The sequence below is a fragment of the Balaenoptera acutorostrata genome, chromosome 6 (assembly GCF_949987535.1).
Source record: "Balaenoptera acutorostrata chromosome 6, mBalAcu1.1, whole genome shotgun sequence".
NCBI lineage: Eukaryota > Metazoa > Chordata > Mammalia > Artiodactyla > Balaenopteridae > Balaenoptera > Balaenoptera acutorostrata.
This window is the reverse complement of record NC_080069.1, coordinates 24,329,646-24,341,759: the sequence shown is the minus strand read 5'-3', so window position 1 is coordinate 24,341,759 and position 12,114 is coordinate 24,329,646. Positions and strand designations below refer to the sequence as shown.

The following is a 12,114-nucleotide window of genomic DNA, read 5'->3' as shown; positions in this document are numbered from 1 at the left end:
AAAAGACTTATTAAGATGGAAGCTGCAATGATGCAAAGAAACTCTAATAAGAGTTTTCCTCCTCCTTCCTACAAATGCAGTTTCCAGATAGTATTCTGTTCCCTTCCCCAGAGCCTGTTCTCTCCTCATTCAACTCTCAAGGTGATTTCCTGAAGACAGCCAATATCCAGTGGGAGCCCACAGATGTAATTTTGGGATCTGTGAATTGTCCAGACTCACTTTTTCTTTTTGTTATGAGGATAACCTATGTAAGAGAAGTATCGAGTCACTTGATTCACATGCCCTTTCTGAGTCTCCCTCTGGAACAGAGCAGCAGTAAGACCTTAGCTGTTGCTACCCAGTGAGAAAAGAACTGAGGTGGATCTGACTGGAACTGACACCCTGGCACCTAGAGAAGGCCCACGTCCCGTGACACAAAGTGTGTAGAGAAGCACCCTGAGGGGGTTCGAGGGGAGGCTCTGGGATAATAACGGCGTCACCACAGACTCCAACACAGGACATGCAGCTTCACAAGGCTGCTCTGGCGGCGGTCAGCATCAGTCACACCACCCGGCAACTCAGTTAGAAAACAAACTCAGCTGTCACATGAAGGTAATGTCATAATTTGACTCTTAACTAGGCTTGTCTGTTCTGCTTATGTTTAATTTCTAAATTTGTTTTGGTATTACATTTGTACAGGAGCTCTAATTAAAAGGATGCTGTACTTCCTTTTATAGCTTATACATTTAAGTAATATGACAATAAAAACACCGAGGCAGTAAAAAAGGTCTGTGGGATGCTTTTCCCCTTTAAAGAGTTTTTTTTCAAGTCTGCAGAGCTGCACCTGAGGAGACATCTGTGACCTTTCCTCACTCAGCAAGGCAAGAGCCACTCCAGCCTGTTCATTCACAATCTGACACGTTTCCTTAATTAGGAATCTCATATTCTGGGTTTGGTTTTATTTTGTTTTTTTAGGACAACTGATTCTGGAAGGCCACAAGTTGCAAGAAGCTCTCCACGAATCAATGATCCACAAGTTGCAAGAAGCTCTCCATGAATCAATGACTGCAGGTACCGTGGTTCACACATCGTCGGGTACAGGTCAGCTGAAGCCAGCGGTGAAGCCAGAGGCTGGCTTAGCACCACAGTCTCCACACTGAGCAGCCACGTGACTGCCTGCTGTGCCACAGCCGGGCAGGGGCACACGGCAGACTTGACCAGCACCACTACCCTGACGCCTGGCAGCACGGACTCGGGGAAGGAGCCTCTGAAAGGAACCGTCAGGACAAGGAGGACAGGGAAGCAGGGTGAAGCCTGTCTTCATTCTCAAATACGTACGCCATGTATTTCAGATTCAAGTACAAGGCAGCACCACCCTCGGTGCTCAGTGCTGCAGGGCCACTTGACCGTTCTTCAGAAGGAGGAAAGTGAGGAGAGAGGACTTGGGTGAACGCAGCTCTACTGAACAGTAAAGGCCAAGGGATCTTCCCTAGTGATGCGTTTCTTAGTTAATAACTAAGGTACACTTAGTAGCAAGACTTTCAGAAGTCAGACATTTAAATCAAGCTCCCAAGTTAGGCATGGTAAAGAAGTGGCTCGTCTTCCTTCCTTTTTGCTTACAAGATTATTTCGACCTGTTTCTGAGCTATGCTGGGTGTTCAGCCCCAGACAGTCAGCTGTCCGGTGTTGTGCGCCATCACCATACAGAATGCCATCCCCACCTACATGTGCGAAAGCCTGGCTTTGTAAATAGTAAGCAACTGGGTTTTCTGGAAGACTAATTATTCAGAGTGGAAGCAAAGCGTATTTTAATACAATGTGGCAAAGAACACAACTTCAATGTGAGATGAAAATTGACCCAATGGAATAACCTGCAGCCTGTCAGTAGAGACGTGCTACAGACTCCACTGGGCAGGGACAGACGTCAGGAAGGCTGGGCATCAGAACAATTCCATGTCACCAGAGGGATAACCACAACTTCTGTTGTACCCAATCTCTTAGGGCAAAGAGAGCATTCTTAAAAATGACCTTAAAAATTCCTTGGGTTCAGGGTAGAAGGGTATGAAGAGATTCGCCCGAATAACTGGATACTCACTTGAGTTACTATTTCCTGAAGTAGTTTAACGTCTCTTTCTCGACACCCAGTGCTCTCTTCCAGCTGGAGGTGAAATGCTGGAGAAATGGACTCACCCACCACTTTTAATCCAGAAATGCTGAGGAAGGGAAACACACACACAAGCATAAATCCTCTTCCGAGCTCAGATTTCTCACATATAAATAATTTTACAAAGTCTGCATTAATGAATGTGACAGAAACTTGGGACTTCCATGGGAAACATCATGTGGTGGGATTCCAGATCTGACAAAGGGAGGTAAAAACGCACGCTCTGGGCAGTGCTCCCTAGTCTAGGACACCCTGCAGCACGGCTGGGAAGAGGATTCCCGGTCCCGCAGGACCCTCCGGCTCACATTTCACAGAGAACACGTGCGTCATCCCCAGCCTCCCACCAGACGGTCTACATGCCTCACCCACCTTGGCTGGGGCCACCCCCTCCTCAAGGGGCCCCTTGCAGGCCCACTCAGCCCTGGGCCTCTGCCCTGTCGCTTCCTCTCCTCACCTGCTCTCTCCTGTTCTTGCACGGCTAGCGCCAGACACGCCCGGTCCCAGGTCCAGGGTCACTCCTCTGAGGGCCTCCCTCATCACCCACTTTAGGGAAGTGTCTGCACCATCATTTTCTATTACTTCTGTTTCCTCCATGGATAACATATTATAATTGTTAATGCTGCTTCCTTATTTGCTAAATCTTTAGTTTGTATCTTGTCTTTTATAAACTACAGGGATGATTTCTGACACTAAAATTTTATATTTTAGTCACCAACAATATATTTAGGTTGTAAAGCTGTCTTCTTGTGTACATGTTTAATTTTAAATTTTTCTTGAATTACGATGATTTTCTTCTCTCTTAGGATTAACAGCACAGAAATCTGCTGTTTCTCAGGAAGGAAGAGAGATTTCTTTAGGGGTGAAAGCCTGTATTTTCAAATGATTATTGCAGTGTTATGAGAACTGTAGGCCATATAATTTAGCCAGGTATGGTTTGATTTCTGACCTATCTCCTAGGACAAAAATAGTGATACATGTCTATTTGAAATTGGGCTAAACATTTTAAATGGCTTTCATTTAGTCTGCTTTACCTGGAAAGATCTGCTTTTCCCTTAGAATGAAATGAGCACAAAAAGCACTTGTTAGCATATTCAATTCTTCAAATATGTTTAGGACTCAACAAGCTTTTACTGAATGACTACCTGTGCCGAGTATCACATGAAGTGAGGAAGCTAAGCTCACCTGCCTTTCACACCACCCTTGAACATCATTAATTTGTGTCTACTTTCTTTAAATATAATGCATCACACTAGGATCTCTCAATAAATCAGATTTGAATCATGGAATCTCAGACTCTAGGGCTTCTGGAATATGGGGAAACCTTATAGATCAGTTGTTTTACTACTGTAGAAACTAAGAAATATGCTTTCAAAACCCATTTCCTAGGTGAATTCTGAATGTGTTAAACTTGTACACAAAGAAGTATTAATTGTTTTAGGTCATGTACTCTCAGGGAGAACTTAAAAAATTACTTTTCAAATTGCATTTCACATGAATTAAATGGCCTGGATTTTCCCTGATACAAACAAGGCACCTACAAGCCCAACTGAGCTTACTATTCGATCAAATGGGCTCATCTCACATGTTAGGTGGAGCAAGTTGGTGAGAGAAGGAATGAAACAAAATGCTCTCTTTCTGGCTGCCTGGATGCTGAATGTCGCATTAAAGTTTAACTAAAACCAAACGGACAGAGAATTATAACTTGAGTTCAGAAAGTTAGAAGCTGTATTTCAGAGCCTGTTATACTTAAAAAAACTTTTCTGGAGAGCACATTATTTACCATATTACTTTACCCATTTTACCAAATGGAAATACTAAACACTAGTCTAGGTCCTAGGGATAGAACAATCAACAATTCAGACATGGTCTCCATCATGTGCTTAGTGTGGGGAAAGCGCTGGACATGAATAATTATCTGTTAGAATTTAGGGGCTTTTCAAGATTCCAGCAAGGACCCAAAGTAGCATAGGCCGCTGACTTCCTCTCCCAAATGCAACCTCAGAGATGAGAGAAGCAAATCACTGATTAGAGGAGACCAAAAAAAATTACTTAGAACTGAACACTGAAAATACTTACTGCTTTGAAATGTTTATCTTTAAGCTATTTATTGGAAAATAATAACACCAATAACCTAAATGTAAAAAGCTAAAAAAGAGTAAAAAAACACAATTCAATGAAACAAGGAAGCAGAAAAATAAGGGAAAAAAATCAATCAAAGAAAACAAAATATGAGTAAAAAACAAAACCAAACTTAAAAAAACGTGCTGGGCAAAATCCTGGAAAGATTATCATAAGAATGAAAACGACAGAAACAGAAAATAAAAAGGGGAAATAATACAGACACAAGAGAGAGAATCACAGACTACACCCAGCCCAAAGGCCCCAAGTCTAGAGAGTCTTACAGAGGAGTCCTGCTCAACTTTGAAGAAACAAATAATCAAGCCTGGTCTTATACAATGGCTTCATAATGCAGGGAAGTGGAAAAATTGCTCAATACTTTATTGAGGCTACCACAACATTGATTCCTAGGTTATATTAGGTTGTTGTAACAAAAGATTATAGGCCCATTTAAATTATAAATATGGATATAAAAATTCAAAATCCTAACTAACAGTGCAGAAAAATATACTGTAATCAAGGAGGGGTTTACTCAGGAAAGCAAGGATGTTTTAACATCAGAAAATACAGTCATCCCTCGGTAGTCACAGGAACACTGGGTAGGGTGCAGGAGTAGAGGTGGGTTTCAGTAGTTTCAAGTGTACATGAGAGGTGAGGATGTGGAGAGGGCATAAACAACTCTGGAAAAAGACTGGCTACAAAGAGAAGCAGAGCAATGGGCTGGTTGCTAGAGGGGAGTATGGGGTCACGGGAAAGAAGAATTTAAGACAAGATAGGGCAGAGTGTACTTGAATGCTAATCAAATGACTCAGGAAAGGGGAGAGACTGAAGAGAAAGGAGAGGAGACAACCAAAGGCACTCGGTCCTTAAGAAAGGAGAGCTGTGATGGATGGAGGAACGTTTCTTTGGCTATAACACGAGGGAAGACTGGTTCGGATACCCGCAGGTGTACAGGTTTGTGAGGGAAAATGAGGGAGTTCCCAAGTGACAGCATGAGGCAAGGCTGTCAGCTAAAAGCGGGTGGAGTGAGACAGATGGTTAGGGATTTTGGAGAGAAGAAAAAGTGAGAGAGAGCTGGGAAAAGTAGAGGACTGGACTTAAAAAATAAACACATTAACACTCATAGAATAAAGGGCACCTGAGGTAGGTGTTCATGAATTGACAGTGACTCCAATGTGCTAGGCTGAGCTGGTTTATTAAGATTTCATAAGCTAATGTAACTGGAAACAATAATATCTCTCTACCACAAATCATGCAAGAACTTTTGTTAGGATCATAAGTCAGACCCAGACTTCAATTATTTCTCCCCCTACTTTATCTGGAACATCTGTGACCTGCTTATTTATTAACTGTCCTTTTTAGAAAAGTTTCTAGTTTCCATATCTGGCAATAGGGATAGGACTTCCACGACTGAGAAGGCAGGTTTCAACTTGGAAAGGCAAAAAGAAACCACAGGCAAGGTGAGATCATTTTCTGTAAGATAAGAAATCTGCCTGAAGATGTCACTAGCCTCAATGTTTTTCTCAATTCTAGAGGAATCTTAAAGAACTACTCTTGTGTAGTTAAGACAAAAGTAGACAGAACACTCGTAAGGTTCACTTTGATTTCACTTGTTTCTTTTTCTTGAAGTAACTTAAAAAAATGAGTAATTTTCTAAAAAGCAGCATGGACAGTATGAACCCACTGTCATCTAATTACATCCTTTTACCCGTACAGATGTGTGGGAATTCTCCAGTGTTTATGCTGGTTATTTCTGGTGGCAGCATGTTGTTATTTCTTTTCATCTTTGTTATCTTCTGTACTACTGTAATATTTTACCAATGAGCTTGTATCATTTTTAGAAAAACAAAGTTATGATTTTTTAAAACAATGACAAAATGGATGCTCTGGTTTCAGACACAGAGACAAATTTGAATGAACTGTGTTTTTGGTTTCTTAGTTGCGATTTAGACAAACTGACTCAAGCCTATTAAATGCACTGAAAACCAAAGAGGTGACACTCAAAATTTTTCACAAGTTGTTTAAATGTTGTGCAGATAAACTTTTGAGTTGGTTGAAAATATATAAAACTCACCCTTGTAAAGCTTTATGAATTCGTTTGTACTTTTCCTTCAACACTGCAAAAATACCTGAAGGAAACAAATATATTTGATAGTACACTTGGAAGATTGGATATACTAATCTAAAAATGTTTTTCAAGATCCAGTTCATCAATTTAAAATGCAGCAAATCCTTCTGCCCACTAATAACACATAAATAGACAGCCAGTAACTCCTCTGAAGGTCCCCAACTTTCATCTGTGGCATATACTAGCTGGCACCTGCTCACCCAACTTTCAGCAAAATCTGGGATGAAGTTTTCCACAACAAAACAATGGCTCTGTTCTTATTAAGATACTATAAATTATCTGGCCAAGAACAAAAGGGTACAAATATATTAAATATTTCTGGACCCTAAACAATTTGGGAAAAAAATAGACACTGCAGTCATGTTTATGATCTCTTCTTGATATTTTCACTTTCTTTTAAGGAAAATCCACAAACTGAAAGATCTGAGGAGACAGGAGTGGCAGGGTATCTGACAAGTATATGAATGTGCACACAGAAACACTCACTTTTACTGATTCTCTGAATTAAAACCAATGCTGAATCTTTAGAAATTTATAAAATTTAAAATTACAAATACCAGGCCTGCTTTTCCATTTTCCTTTTAGTCTTTGGTGAGGAGGCGCTATCACAGCCCAGAACCACATTTTAAATTGAGTCGACTGCCCATTAAGCAAGCTTTAATAGTTGGTAAACCTGTATGGCCTCAGCACCAACTCATGAATCAAAGGCTGATGGGGAAAACTAGACAACAGTTATAAAATTATAAGTACCAAAAATTAGCATACTTCAGCTAATTTCTCAAAAAAACCCGATAAACTAAATGATGACTGGCCCAGAGCTAGTCCCTCCTTTTTCTGGCATCTCTGCCCACCAAGGGAGCGAGCTTTGCTTTGGCTCTGGCTTCATCTCCAGAAACATGAGAGAAACTCTAACCCGGAAACCCTGAGGCAGGGACAACTTCTTCACCATCATTTTTCCCATAAATTGCCAGATAATGTAATTCAGAGCCAGAGCTTTGTCTGGGAAATCATTTCCTCCAGCTAATTTCTCCAAAAAGGCAAACCAGCAGCATGGCTAACATGACTTGAAATATCTTTGATTTCCTGGGTTTAAAGGTTATACCTGGATTTTCTTCCATGATGTTGAGGGCCTCAATTGCAGCAGCAGCTAAGAGGGGAGGTAATGAAGCTGAAAAGCAGTATCCCTGGCCGGAAAGTCGCTGAGAAGAAACAAACAAGTTATAAAACATAAACACTATTTTTGGCTCTGTTTTTCTTTGGCTAAAAAATCTAAAGGCACCAAATCTCTGCACTCCCTACCAAATAGCACGTACAAATGGTGAGGTGCTAAGACCCAGGCATGTACAGAAGTTATGTAACAAAACCAAAACTTTTTTAGAAAGGGAGATAATTTCTAAATGTAAATATTTTGAATGATTCTTTAACAAATCTACTTCTAAATAAAAATTGTGTGAAAAACTAAGTTAGAATGAAATTTTGTAATAGCGGTTACATTTTTAGTTGACCAGTGGAGCAACGGGTTTCAGTTTTTGCTTTTGTTTTTAAAAAGAACCCACCTGATGGTCAATTACGAAAGACCTGCCACAGCAGAAACCCCCAATAGAAGCAAGTGAATTCTCCATGTTGGCACTGATAAGATCAATATCATCAATCTGTCAGAAAAGAGGGACAGTGGGAGTTATTTCTCAATTTAAAGAAAAGGAGGGGAAAAAAAAAGGCCAATGTCAATCCTAGAGACAAAATTTCAGCACTAATGTCAACATCTGGATTCAAACTACCTCCTTGAAAATAAAGGGTAAGTCATACAAAATCAATTGTTAAAAGGACTGATGTTTCATAGCCCACCTCTGAAGATATCTCACTTTATACGTTTTTGCCATTCCATCATTCATCGACAATTTATTCACAGTGGAAGAGCTAGATAAAAGACGAAATCTAAAGTTGTTTGATACTAAACATATTCAGAGGTACAAGATAAGATCATTTCCTTGCTAAAACAGTGGTCTCAGCTGTCCTTCTCCATAGAAGGTACTTGAGATAAATAAAAAGAAATCTATCAGGGTTTTGAGCACTTTGGAACAACTACTACATTCCATTTACCTTTTCCACCTTTTCAAAAATGAAATCAATTTATCCAAACATGATGGCAATAGGCCATCATGGGCTCTGACCAAAGTGGACCAACTGGGCAGTGGATGAACCTAATGTGCCCACTGGGCTCCTGAGTACCCACGACCTTCTCAACGTCTCAGCACTCCTTTGGTCCTCACCGTCTGCTCCAGCCCCCAGCACCAAGTTCCATCCTGCATACAGTAGCCATTCTGTAATTACTCAATGATGGCCATAATAATGACTGGTCAGATCACATCTGGTGTTTTTCCAAGTGTTCCACAGATCCAACAAGGAAACCTGCGCACTCTTCTTCTTTTTTTTTAACCTTTCATTATGAAAAATTTCAAACATATACAAAAGTATAAAGAATCCCCATCACCAGATTCAATAATTATCAACTTACGGACAATCCTGTTCCACGTATAAGCCCCCTACTGCCCTCTTCATTTCTTTGGAGCAAATCTCAGACTTTACATGTTTTCATCTATAAATATTTCAGTGTGCATTTCTAAAAGATATGCCCTCTTTCAAAAACATTACCACACTTAAAAAATGAAAAATTTCTTAATATCAAATACTGAGTGTTCAAGTATCTCTGTCTCACAAAGCTTGTTTTTCACAGTATTTGTTTGAATTAGGGTCCAAATAAAGTCCATACATTCTGCACTCTTACTCAAGCCATTATAAATACTACCTCTGAGACAACTGCTGGAAGCAGTGAGAAAACGAGAACAGTGAAATTAGATAGTGCTTTTTCCTTCTTTAAAAGTTTCATGCCTTAAAAATTGCTCTGGTGTAAATTTTACTTGAATTAATTTCCATTTATCTTAAATTCTTCAGTGCATTTCATTGCCAAATGTCAGTTTGTCTTTGAAGAGTATGCTTCAGTCAACTTGGTGTGATAGTCATTCTGCTCTACATTTTTCTCTAGGTCTGTATGGGTAGAGGGATGCAAATAATCTAAGGTGAGTTTATATTTTATAGTTCAACATTTTAACACAAGCTGCAAAACTTTTATGCACAAGATTTGGAGAAAAGCTTCCTTCACATCAACCACACAGCGGTGGGTAAGGGCAGGTTACACAGTGGTCGGTGAGGACAGGTTCTGCAGATGGGCCCACACTGTTCCTCTCCGAGGCTCTAGGAGCAAAACCCACTAAGAGTAGGGCTAGTTGAGGCTCATTTCCTTTCAGCAAGAGAAAACATAAAAAACTCACTCCAGTTGTCTGGGACCTTGAGCGGCTTTGTGAATCCATGCTGGTGGTATTTCTAATATATATATATATAAATCACCCCCATACACACAAATAACAATACAGAATTTTAAATATTAGAAAGAACATCTTTTCACTGCTATGATACTTTCTAAAGGACAACTTAGAGAATTCTTACTGGTTTTAAAGAAAAAATGGAAGGCAAATTTAACTGTTTCTAGAGAAGAAACACGGAAAGCTGGGATCAAATGTTACCGTGCAAACAGAACACAAATTCTATGATTAGCCACTGAGTTCCAAGGGAAGATGGGGACCCTGGTCTGGCTGACCCAATCCTCTGTGGGCTCAGTGAAGTGACAGACACCAAAGCTGCACCCTGCACATCGATGAGGAACACTGTCTTGTGCCCATGAAACCTGCCCAGCAGGATGGAACTGCATGGTTACTATATGAAGGAATGTTCCAAAAAAGGAGAGCTTACATCGATTCCAAAATGTTCAGTGACTCCTCGGCCATGCTCCCCCAGGACTCCAAACGAAAGGCTTTCCTCCAGAAAGATCCTTGCTTTATATCTGTATTTTAACTTAACCTAAGTGGTAAATAAACACAACTTTAAAATACTGAAAATTCATAAAATTCATATTTGTGAATCTGCCTACTTGCTAAAATTTATTTGTAACCTCCAAATCAATACTTAGGGCATATTTGCAGGGTGGTGAAAAACTTTGAGTCACCTGAAATGCACCTTCCCAGCTGAGTTAACAGGCTACTGCTTCAGCTTATACTGCAAACAAGTGTCCTTCTCACATTCTGTTTACTGCCACATTTTTCGCATTTTGTGCTTTTCCTTGTGATTCTGTTGTTCACAATGGCCCCCAAGCACAGCGCTGAAGTTCGGCCCAGAGGGCCTCAGCGCAAGAAGGCTGTGATGTGCCTTACGGAAAACATGCGTGTGTCACATAAACTGCACTCAGGCCGGAGTTAGAGCACTGCCGGCTGTGAGTTCAATATGGCTACATCAACGATGTACACTAAATAAGGTGTCTTTACCCAGAAACACATATAAAACAAGGTTATGTATTGAGTAACTGATGAAAACGTGGTGACTAGAGGGTTGCAGAAAACTAACTCTGTATTTGCCCTAGGAGCAAAAGTTCAGTATTTGGTAATTCAGTATTTGCAGCAGGTTTATAGAACATAAATATATATATATACACACACACACACACACACACACACACACACACACATACACACATATACACACACACTTTATAGAACTACAATGAATAATGAAAATTAACTGTACTTTAGATGCTCTAAAATGATTCAATTTAACTCAGTAATATAGACAGCACAATGCCGATTTTTAAAGAAAGAACTGTTAAGACACTATGAGTATAGACATGTAATCTATCTGTTAAATACTGGTCTGATTATACATAAAAACTCCTAGGGAAATGTTGTAAATATTCTTCCCTCAGAGGCACTATTCCAATTTAGATTCATTTTTTTAATCCACAAAAAGTTTTCATTAATATGTTTTTTAATCTTTTTTTTCCCCTTTGTTTTCCGGCTTATAAGAAAGTCCTTTCCCATCTAAGGTTTAGATGCATATTTATCTATATGTTCTTCTAATTATTTCATAAATTTTTTGGTTTATACATTGGGAGGCTGAACATATGTACAGATTTTTCCCCCTAGTGTTTAATTGATTTACCCTTTTATGATATGTATGTGATAAGTTTCACAGTTGAATTAAAATACAGTGATTATCAACCACTAAATTTTTATATATATAACATGAGAAGTTGGGCTCTTAAATCTTTCCATGGCTCATGTAATCTTCTCTTGTGCCAGAATCATAATTTTTTTTTAAAGTTTGATTAATTTATTTATTTATTTATTTATTTATTTATTTATTTATTTATTTATAGCTGTGTTGGGTCTTCGTTTCTGTGCGAGGGCTTTCTCTAGTTGTGGCAAGTGGGGGCCACTCTTCATCGCGGTGCACGGGCCTCTCATTATTGCGGCCTCTCTTGTTGCGGAGCACAGGCTCCAGACGCGCAGGCTCAGTAATTGTGGCTCACAGGCCTAGTTGCTCCGCGGCATGTGGGATCCTCCCAGACCAGGGCTCGAACCCGTGTCCCCTGCATTGGCAGGCAGATTCCCAACCACTGCGCCACCAGGGAAGCCCCAGAATCATAATTTTAATTATTAAATGTTTAATTACTATGATTTTTTCCACTGAAACTATAGAAATAATGCACAGAAATATATAAGATGGGTTGATGTCTCATATCATGCGTCTGATAATTTATTTTTTAACCATCAAGATTTTACAGGCTAGGGCTTCCCTGGTGGCGCAGTGGTTGACAATCTGCCTGCCAATGCAGGGG

General features: G+C 39.9%; 1 pseudogene; it reads right to left on the bottom strand.

Annotated features, from left to right (window-relative positions):
• The window catches only part of LOC130708336 (serine palmitoyltransferase 1-like), a 54,751-nt pseudogene that overhangs the window by 4,304 nt on the left and 38,333 nt on the right, over positions 1-12,114 (bottom strand).